This window comes from Schistocerca cancellata, chromosome 4, assembly GCF_023864275.1.
Source record: "Schistocerca cancellata isolate TAMUIC-IGC-003103 chromosome 4, iqSchCanc2.1, whole genome shotgun sequence".
NCBI lineage: Eukaryota > Metazoa > Arthropoda > Insecta > Orthoptera > Acrididae > Schistocerca > Schistocerca cancellata.
The window spans coordinates 112,453,238-112,463,324 of NC_064629.1; the positions used below are offsets into that span (position 1 = coordinate 112,453,238).

The window sequence follows — 10,087 nt, forward strand, 5'->3', positions numbered from 1 at the left end:
ATCTCAATGCAATGTCACAGGTTCTGTGATATATCCAAGGGGTTATAGGTGATGTTTGATTGAGAATAATCACATACAATAGATGGTGTGCTATGTGATGAATCGCTTAAAAAATGCAAAGCTAGATTGAGGTCGTAAGAAATATACACTAGCTTTTCAGATCTACAATGTTACGCTTTCTGGTAGAAATGCTGTCTGCAATTTGAAATCAAGTCTTTCCATTTATCCACATACATGCACTGGATCCTGTGGAGATGTCTTTTAATGATTACAGCCACTAGTGAATCATATTCGTGGCACTCTCATTTCCCGAATCGAGTCACCTTTTTTTGAACCTATCTGCTACCATAAAACTTGAATGTGGTTTTAAACAGTCCCTATGCATCCTGTAAATGTTCTTCAGTCTCTGCCCCGCCATGCCTGCAACTTTGTGTATGTGATCATTCCATTTTAAGTCGGAACTGAGAAGAAGTCGGAGAGAACTATATCTACCACATTATGAAACCTTTTTAGAAACAGGGTAAGCTGAGTTAATGCAACAGGACCATGTTTTGACCACCTGGTGAAAATGGGAACATGTTGTCGTAGCTCCACCAATCTTGTACAATGTGTAAGGCCAGCACCAAACGAAACTTTCTTCTACAACACAAGGTCATAATATATAAAGACAGTATGGGAACTGAGAGAAGTTTTCTGTGCCTCGTGATGACTGGGTGTTGTGTGATGTCCTTAGGTTAGTTAGGTTTAAGTAGTTCTAAGTTCTAGGGGACTGATGACCATAGATGTTAAGTCCCACAGTGCTCAGAGTCATTTGAACCATTTTATTGAACTGAGAGAAGGATGAGGATTTTGCTGCTGCATTGTGGTATGTTTCCAAGCTACATTCTGGTACTGCAGTCCCTCAGGTTCCATTCACTTCTGTCACCCAAACATTCTCTCTGTCAGGCACCATCCAACAGAGAATAAAAAACTACCAACTTTAAAGCTCCACTACTGTAACCTGTCTCACGATATATATATCGAAAACAAATTCTGTTTGCGTGCTTGCATCGTGCATATGCTCCGACCCCATTAAATATACAGCTATTCACCCACTCAGTGATCGAAGCTGCTTCCACAGACGGGCGTGAGGTGTCAGCGCCTGTACTATAGGAGGACCATATCCCACAGACCATCAGTCACAAGAGTGTCACTCTGTGTTGTTGATTCTGCTGTAACACATCCAAACAGCGTATGGCACAGCTTTGTACACCGCCATACATTTCGCTTTTTCGATCACGACTTCGAGGTCTGCGCAAGGTTCTAAACCGACATTAACATGTTTCAATGCATTGGCTCTGACTGAAAGCTGGGCATCGCACAATGTAAATTTACTGCCAAACTGGAAAACTGGTGAGCGTCCTGTTTAGACTAAAAAAACTAAATTCCTCCCGAACATGCCATGAAGGCCCAACGGTACCGACTGGCCGCCGTGTCATCCTCAGCCCACAGGCGTCACTGGATGCGGATATGGAGGGGCATGTGGTCAGCACACCGCTCTCTCGGCCGTATGTCAGTTTCCGAGACGGAGCCGCTACTTCTCAATCAAATAGCTCCTCAGTTTGCTTCACAAGGGCTGTGTGCACCCCGCTTGCCAACAGCGCTCGGCAGACCGGATGGTCACCCATACAAGTGCTAGCTCAGCCCGACAGCGCTTAACTTCGGTGATCTGACGGGAACCGGTGTTACCACTGCGGCAAGGCCGTTGGCCCTGTTTAGAGTTACAGAGATATTTATTTTGACTTCCAAATCGTTTTGGTGTGTAAAATCAGATATTGCAGCTGATAACGGGTTCGGGATTTGTTTCCCACAATAGCGTGTGAAGTGTCTCAGAAAGGTTTCACAAGTGTACAGCGACGTTTTTTAGAGTCAGTGTTCAAGTGTGGTGGTATGCATCGCGAAATTGATGCAAACTACTGTGCATCGATCCTTTGAAAGTGCATTTAGAGACGTATGCAATTGGATTTAGAAACTCATAAAGCAGCTCGTGCTCAAAGACTAGTGTATTTCCCACAAAAACTCGCGAAGCGTGTCATAGGAGGTTTCATAAGCGTGCCACGAGTCCCTGCTCATGTGTGGCAGTGGTGGTATTCCTCGGAACAAAACGTGCAATTATTTAAATAATCTCACATCGTCTGCAAAGCCCTCTCTTCGTGCAATGATACATTTAGTTCCTGTGATATCTTCGAGTTATGTATGTGACAATATTCCGCTTCAGTGACAAAGGCTATCCATGTGCCAGGGATGGGAAGGAGGGAGGCCGTGGGTATTTCCAACACGACAGGAAGTGCTTAGCAGCTACCGCATGACAGTGCTGCAAGCCGGCGCACCATTTTTGTGGCATAAGCCGGCGTATTACCTCTTTTCCAGTGGGTTGCAGAGACTCTGGGGTGAAGGTCTCGCCTCTTGCACTTTGGGAGACTGACTGAATGACTGGACTGTCATCAGTTGTTCTACTGTTACAGCACATGCATTTATCAGCATGAGTTTTGAAATGTAACTTAGCCCTATCTTCATTATTTCGTGAAGTGCATTCGTCTTCACCAAATATCATTGCTGTCAACACCGTCCTCAGAAGATGCTCATATACTCCTCCTTCTCCAGTACAGACATCTCGTCCATTGAACAGCACACAATTACTTCCATCCTCCCAGTCCAGCAGCTAGACACAAACCGAGTCCTTTTGCCACCATTTTTTGCATACTGTCTTCTTGGATTACGTCACAAAAGGGGAGAGGGGGAGGGACGACAGCGCCCTCTGGTGGCGGTACGAACTAGGTCTGTTGGACTCCAGTCCTCATGGCGAACACACTGGATGAAGCTATTGTCTATGACAACACAAATTGTTTAAATAAACAATGAATGCAAAATAAAGACTTACGTTCTTCCTATCTGGCAGCCCAGTACAGACTGAGTCCTTTTCCTGCCAGTTTCCTGATAGGGGAGGAGAGCAATGTGTGCCAAATAAAGACTTACATCCATCCCATCCGGCAGACCAGCACTTACTGAGTCCTTTTCCCATCAACTTACAGAGGGGAGAGGAGAGGTGAGCGGAGGGGGAGGGGAGGGTTCAAAATGGTTCAAATGGCTCTAGAGCACTACGGGACTTAACTTCTAAGGTCATCAGTCCCCTAGAACTTAGAACTACTTAAACCTAACTAACCGAAGGACATCACGCACATCCATGCCCGAGGCAGGATTCGAACCTGCGACCGTAGAGGTCGCGCGGTTCCAGACTGTAGCGCCTATAACCGCTCGGCCACTCCGGCCGGTGGTGGGGAGGGGGAATGGGAGGGGGTTAGGTTAGTGGAGGTAGCCCAATTCGCCTATTTCCCACCAAAATTTCACACCATGACGTCTCTATGATGTTGCCACATCTTTGACCGCCATTTTGGATCCGCCATCTTGAATAAATTCGGCAATAATGCAATGTGGGATGGTGCTGCCCTTGCCCTACAACTTGCAATCGATTCCGGATATTCTAATTTTCGTTCCTGCACTCCTGTTTCCGTCATAAATTCAACAATAGTGAGATTAAATAGAAAAAATCTTTCCAGGCGTGCCCATTGACTTAACCAACGTACTTTGCAGTATTATATGAAGTCCTCGTACTCTTCTTTCACTTCCATTGAAAACTGTTGTAGCTGAAAATGGATTAAAAGCTACGACTTCAGAAATTTTACTATTTGTACCACGAATTTCATGTCTGAAAATTTAACACAATGTCCTTTTTGATGTACAAAACAATGAATCCTGTCTGTTGATCATTGTAATTTTTTGCTATTTCATCGTATTCTAAAAGATTAAATTCTTTCTGCATCGTACTATGGTGTCGTTTCGTAGCAAATAAGCGCTACTCGTCGCTTGTGCGAATTGAGAATTGTCATCCCTCTCTTGTGACAATCCCATTCCTTTTAAAGGATTGTGACGATAGATCCCCAGACTGACTCTTTTTGCGAACGTCCTTCATCAAACAAACATCTAGCTAAGGCTAAACAGAGCTGACACCACCATTCTGCCGAACTTAGAGAGTTGTGCCGACCGCAAAATGCCGCACCGCTGTCCTACTGAAATGTCACGCTGTTCTGGGTACTTCCGCGAAGGACCGAGCGAAGCCGAGTAACAGGCCGGAACTTGGGCCGTACTGGTCTGCGCACGCTGCACGCGTGACGTTTGGCATGTAGTGGCCGACCGCGGTGTTCACCAACAAATGAACAGCTATGCTTATCGTGTAAATAAAAACAAATATTCAAGAACCGGGGATACAGACGAAAGAGGCGTACCATCGGCGTGTTTGGCAGCTAAATGTTGTCATTGTTTTTCAACCAAATGTGCTTTACCCATTTGTATTAGAGATCGTCGGCGGCTTTCATGTCTTATTATTATTATTATTGTTGTTGTTGTTGTTGTTGTCAAATGAGACCGCTATGCAGCATTTTGTATTTTATCACTAATCGGACACTTTCCAAGCGTCTCAGACTGCGTGATGTATCAACGGATATTTTGTGCACTGGCGTTTGGTAGTTGGAAAACAGATATTTTGTCAATGTAAATGGTTTTAAAATTCCCAGTAAGACCCTTTAATACTGCTCCTTGTGTCACGAGAGTCACTAGGTCGACTTTCACTGGTTTATACGAGATATTGTACTTCGACTTTCAACAGTTCTTAACCGGTAAATTTTTCCCGTTGTTTCTCGTCTATTTGCCATCAATGGAGATGGTAAAGTCAATGATCCACCGTTTATTTTTCTACACAGTTGTGATATATGGTGTAATGTCTTCCAGAAATCAGTCTCTCTGAAGTAGGATATTCCACAGTAATTTGGTACGTTCATTCTCGGCAACTTCTTCTGGCTTGTACTCCCACCAATAGATGGTAAACTGAGTCCTTTTTGCCTGTTTTTCTGGACAGGTACAGCCTGGTGATGTCACTGTGAGGACGAAGAGCGAGGTAAATTCTATGGATTTGTGATGTATGCATATTATTTTGGTCACTGTGTAAATTCTGTTTCTCACGTAAATATCGGTATGCATAGCTCACACAGAGCAAAACCATGTAGCTGAGTAGTCTTTGGCAATTGCTACAACATCTTCGTGTTGCTACAGCGCCTCTGCCTGAGAGCACAAGCACAGCTATACGCATTCTAAGTTGAGCAGTGTTGAGTAGCGTTTTTATAGAAATAGTTGGCTTCAGTTTGTAGACAGTGTTGAGAAAATCGTATTAAGTCTTTATATAATTCCGTATAGTCAGAGGTTTACACAGTACACGAGTTTACGTTAGGAATTAATTTGTTTGAAACTTCCTTCCTGAAACTTTTCGCTGCGCATGACGTGTCGTTGCTTTCTAAATAAGAAGGAATCAGTGTAGGAGACGATGCTGTCGATGTCCATATTGGGTCCCGGAGATGTCCTTGCTACAGAAAGAGAGCACACACTTTTAATCTGCCAGAAAGTTTCATATCAGCGCACAGTCCGCTGCAGAGTGAAAATCGCATTCTGGAATTAATTTATGTGGTAAAAATTTTAGGAAAGTTTTGGTAGACAGTTTTAGGAAGATTCACTCCGACAGAGAGAAGCAGACAAGCGCTTAAGTTACAAGTTTTCTTGCTTTCCTGTCCAGATTATCCAGCTCTAACTGTGTCCAGTTGACGGTGCCTGCAGTGTATCTCATGGCAGATATGGCACACGTATTAATTGTCTTCATGATACTATTAAGTAATACACAATGTACAATGAGCTAGGTAGCGAGACATGTAGGCGATCCACGCCTAGAGGGAAATCACATCTCAGTTCAAATGCACACGTGGCATTAAAGAACAGTATCTGTTACAGTAAACTCTTGTTGTGCTTTTTAGACAGTTTTCCACAGTTGTCTAGATACATTTTGGGATACTTTCTTATATCTTCCTCATAAACGTAGTACACGGACAGTTAAAATATACAAACCGAGGAAAGTTTTACGAATGGCAGATTTTCTTCACTCCAGGTAACTGGCACTTAGTTTAAGTGATTGCTAAGCCACGGATATGCAACTGCCAATCATTAGTGGACCGTGCTACGTCGGAGCAGACGCTGTAGTTGAAAAAATTTCACTCAAGACGCACTTTTCACTGCACATGACGTGTCATTGCTTTCTAAATAAGAAGGAATCAGTGTAGGAGACGATGCTGTCGATGTCCATACTGGGTCCCGGAGATGTCTTTGCTACACAAAGAGAGCAAACAGGCTCCAATCACTGAAATTTAGTGCATGTTCAGTGCGAGCCGCGAACGCCAGTGCGGTAGCAGCGTACAGTACTGATGCAAGACCTGCCACCTCAGAACATGGCGAGACGTGGAGCGGAAACAATACGACGCTGCCGGAGTGCCAAGTTTCCCGATTTGGCTGCAGACTAGAAAGTGGTGAGTAAAGGACGAGCACTGATTGAGCCTGTCTGCTCGTGTCGGTGAGAAAGCCGTTACATTTTCCCTCAGCGGCTGCCGCCGTTGCTTCTACAGACAGCCGCAGAGTTTCTTGCAGCAGACTGCGTGAGTGATAGCTCGCCAGTGCTCACTACACGTCGCACACTGGCTTGTCCGTCTTGCTCTCAGTGCGTCCTACTACGTGAGGAGGGACGCGTTACGTTGACAGGAGGTCTTTACATATTAGTCACACGACTTCGCACTGACTCTTGAAAGCCGTTTTGCTGTATACGTAGAATGACATTTCCGAAAGCTTTTGCAGTCACATGTGTTTCTTTAGTATCCGACAGTGATCCTGATTCTCCATTCAGTCCGAGTATTGATTTGAAAGAAATGTCAGAGATACTCGGGCTTTGTACCGCGGCAGCGGCTTATTAACGCGGACGGCGCCTCCTCAGCCGCTGGTCGTGTGGACCCGATTACACGTGAGAGTGCTTGCAAGTACCACAGCCCCACACTGTCTACCAGATCTCGCCGTTCTCCTAAGTCTTCCGCACTGTCTGCCAGGTCTCGCTGTTCTCTCCAGTCTTCGATACTCGTCATTGATGGTACACTAATTTATCTTGCCTTGTTTTACGTTTATCGTTTACAGTCGCTTCCTGGCCTGCTGGGTCGATCCAGGAGTGGGTGCCAAGGAATGGGTAGGTGCTGAGACACGGAAGTTAGAAGCACACGTATTCTCCCTCCGAACCTTTATTAGAGTTCGCGTAAAAATTTGAGGTAAGTCGGTCAAGACCTTTTCGAGATTTTTGGTAACAACGTTAAACGCCCACTAGTCTTTATATAGTAATATACACTACTGGTCATTAAAATCGCTACACCAAGAAGAAATGCAGATCATAAACGGGTATTCATTGGACAAATATATTATACTAGAACTGACATGTGATTACGTTTTCATGCAATTTGCGTGCGAAGATCCTGAGTAATCAGTACACAGAACAACCACCTCTGGCCGTAATAACGGCCTTGATACGCCTGGCCATTGAGTCAAACAGAGTTTGGATGGCGTGTACAGGTACAGCTGCCCATGCAGCTTCAACACAATACTACAGTTCATCAAGAGTAGTGACTGGCGTATTGTGACGAGCCAGTTGCTCGGCCACCATTGACCGGAAGTTTTCAATTGGTGAGAGATCTGGAGAATGTGCTGGTCAGGGTACCAGTCGAACATTTTCTGTATCCAGAAAGGCCCGTACAGGACCTGCAAGATGCGGTCGTGCATTATCCTGCTGAAATGTTGGGTTTCGCAGGGATCGAATGAAGGGTAGAGCCACGGGTCGTAACACATCTTAAATGTAACGTCCACTGTTCATAGTGCCGTCAATACGAACAAGAGGTGACCGAGATGTGCAACCAATGGCACCCCATACCATCAAGCCGGGTGATATGCCAGTATGGCGATGACGAATACACGCTTCCAGTGTGCGTTCACCGCGATGTCGCCAAACACGGATGCGACCATCATGATGCTGTAAACAGAACATGGATTCATCCGAAAAAATGACGTTTTGCCATTCGTGCACCCAGGTTCGTCGTCGAGTACACAATCGCAGGCGCTCCTGTCTGTGATGCAGCGTCAAGGGTAACCGCAGCCATGGTTTCCGAGCTGATTGTCCATGCTGCTGCAAACGTCGTCGAACTGTTCGTGCAGATGGTTGTTGTCTTGCAAAGGTCCCCATCTGTTGACTCAGGGATCGAGATATGGCTGCATGATCCGTTACAGCCATGCGGATAAGATGCCTGTCATCTCGATTGCTAGTTATACGAGGCCGTTGGGATCCAGCACGGCGTTCCGTATTACCCTCCTGAACCCACCGATTCCATATTCTGCTAACAGTCATTGGATCTCGAACAACGCGAGCAGCAATGTCGCGATACGATAAACCGCAATCGCGATAGGCTACAATACGACCTTTATCAAAGTCGGAAACGTGATGGTACGCATTTCTCCTCCTTACACGAGGCATCACAACAACGTTTCACCAGGCAACGCCGGTCAACTGCTGTTTGTGTACGAGAAATCGGTTGGAACTTTCCTCATGTCAGCACGTTGTAGGTGTCGCCACCGGCGCCAACCTCGTGTGAATGCTCGGAAAAGCTAATCATTTGCATATCACAGCATCTTCTTCCTGTCGGTTAAATTTCGCGTCTGTAGCACGTCATGTTCGTGGTGTAGCAATTTTAATTGCCAGTAGTGTAAATTACCCTTACTGATCCACAATGAACACCTCTGCGCATCCTGCACCCACTACAAGGCTGAATTCAACAGTTCCATCATTCCTCCTCAAATTTCAGAGTGTGATGCGCTGCTGCGTCTATATCAACACATCCGACCGAGTCTACACCTACACACTCTCGATGTTCTCTCCCACCGTAACAACAGCTCACCCGTCCTAGACAGCGAAATCCACCATCACGTCAAATTTAACCCACACCTCGACACTGTTTCCGCAATTTTGGGCAGCTTCCCTCTTCACAACCTTGGTCCGGCATGAATCCTAATTTCTCCTACTCCCAATGACTTATATCTCTGTCACCCACTCTCCCACATCAGATGCAATCCAGTGTACCATTCTACCTGATCGACTCATGGCATCGTAACCTACGATCCCACAAAATTGAACTTTTCTCGTCTTGCCGGTGCGTATGTGTCAGCTTACACCTAAATGATTATATGATTTAGTTCTATTTTCGTTGGAAATGATAGTTACGACAACGAAAGTTGTTCGTGACAGACTGATATTCCTCTGGAAAAATTCCAATTCACACAAGTCAATAAGCCAAAGTCTACATTTATCTCTCGAGAAAAGCATAAGATAGCAATGTTCTTATCTTAGTTTTATATTTTCAGTTCAGAACAATATACATCAGTTTCTTTGACACAGAACTCACTAATTCACTATTGAATTTAAAAAAAAAAAAAAAATGCTATATGATACAAATATATCCGAGCGTTTGTCAAGTATTATTTTAAAAATGTTTCAGCAGGCCCCAGTAATATTACAAAACGTATAGTCGCTGCTCCTACACAAACTATGGTGTTCGATGGACGATATTTCAGATTGCAAGCTTGCATACATGCATACTTATCCGAAGGAACAGGCATTGCGGCGACCACAACCGTTAGGAAATACATGAAATGTATTCGCATTTGCGAATACGAACAACTATCAGCGGTATAGGAGAATGACGACAATGAAAATTTGTGCCGGATTTCCCGCTTTCCACGAACGGTCGCCTTAATCGCTTTGGCTAACCGTTCACAAATCACGGTCAGACCCAAACTTCTATATGTCGTCGCTCCTGTGTCACAGTCTGCACTCGTACACACATTACGTAATTCCTGTATAGGGGAGGACATTTTAACTGAAAGTCGCTGCCTGGCATTGAAGCATTGCATCGTTCTTAGCAACCGGAATATTGGAACCGGATTGTACCGGATTGTACATAGATCGATGGCCTTGAATATTGCCACTGGGATGATACCTCCAGGCGTCGCTCCACTCACACTGTGCGGTACAATCCACTGTCTTGGGATCGACTTCACGGACGACATCTCACGCACGACGACCTTTAGTCGGAGA

General features: G+C 45.1%; 1 pseudogene; it reads right to left on the minus strand.

The window, feature by feature from the left end:
- Nucleotides 1-1,631: 1,631 nt before the first annotated feature.
- LOC126185644 (5S ribosomal RNA) lies at nt 1,632-1,749 on the minus strand (annotated as a pseudogene).
- Nucleotides 1,750-10,087: the final 8,338 nt, after the last annotated feature.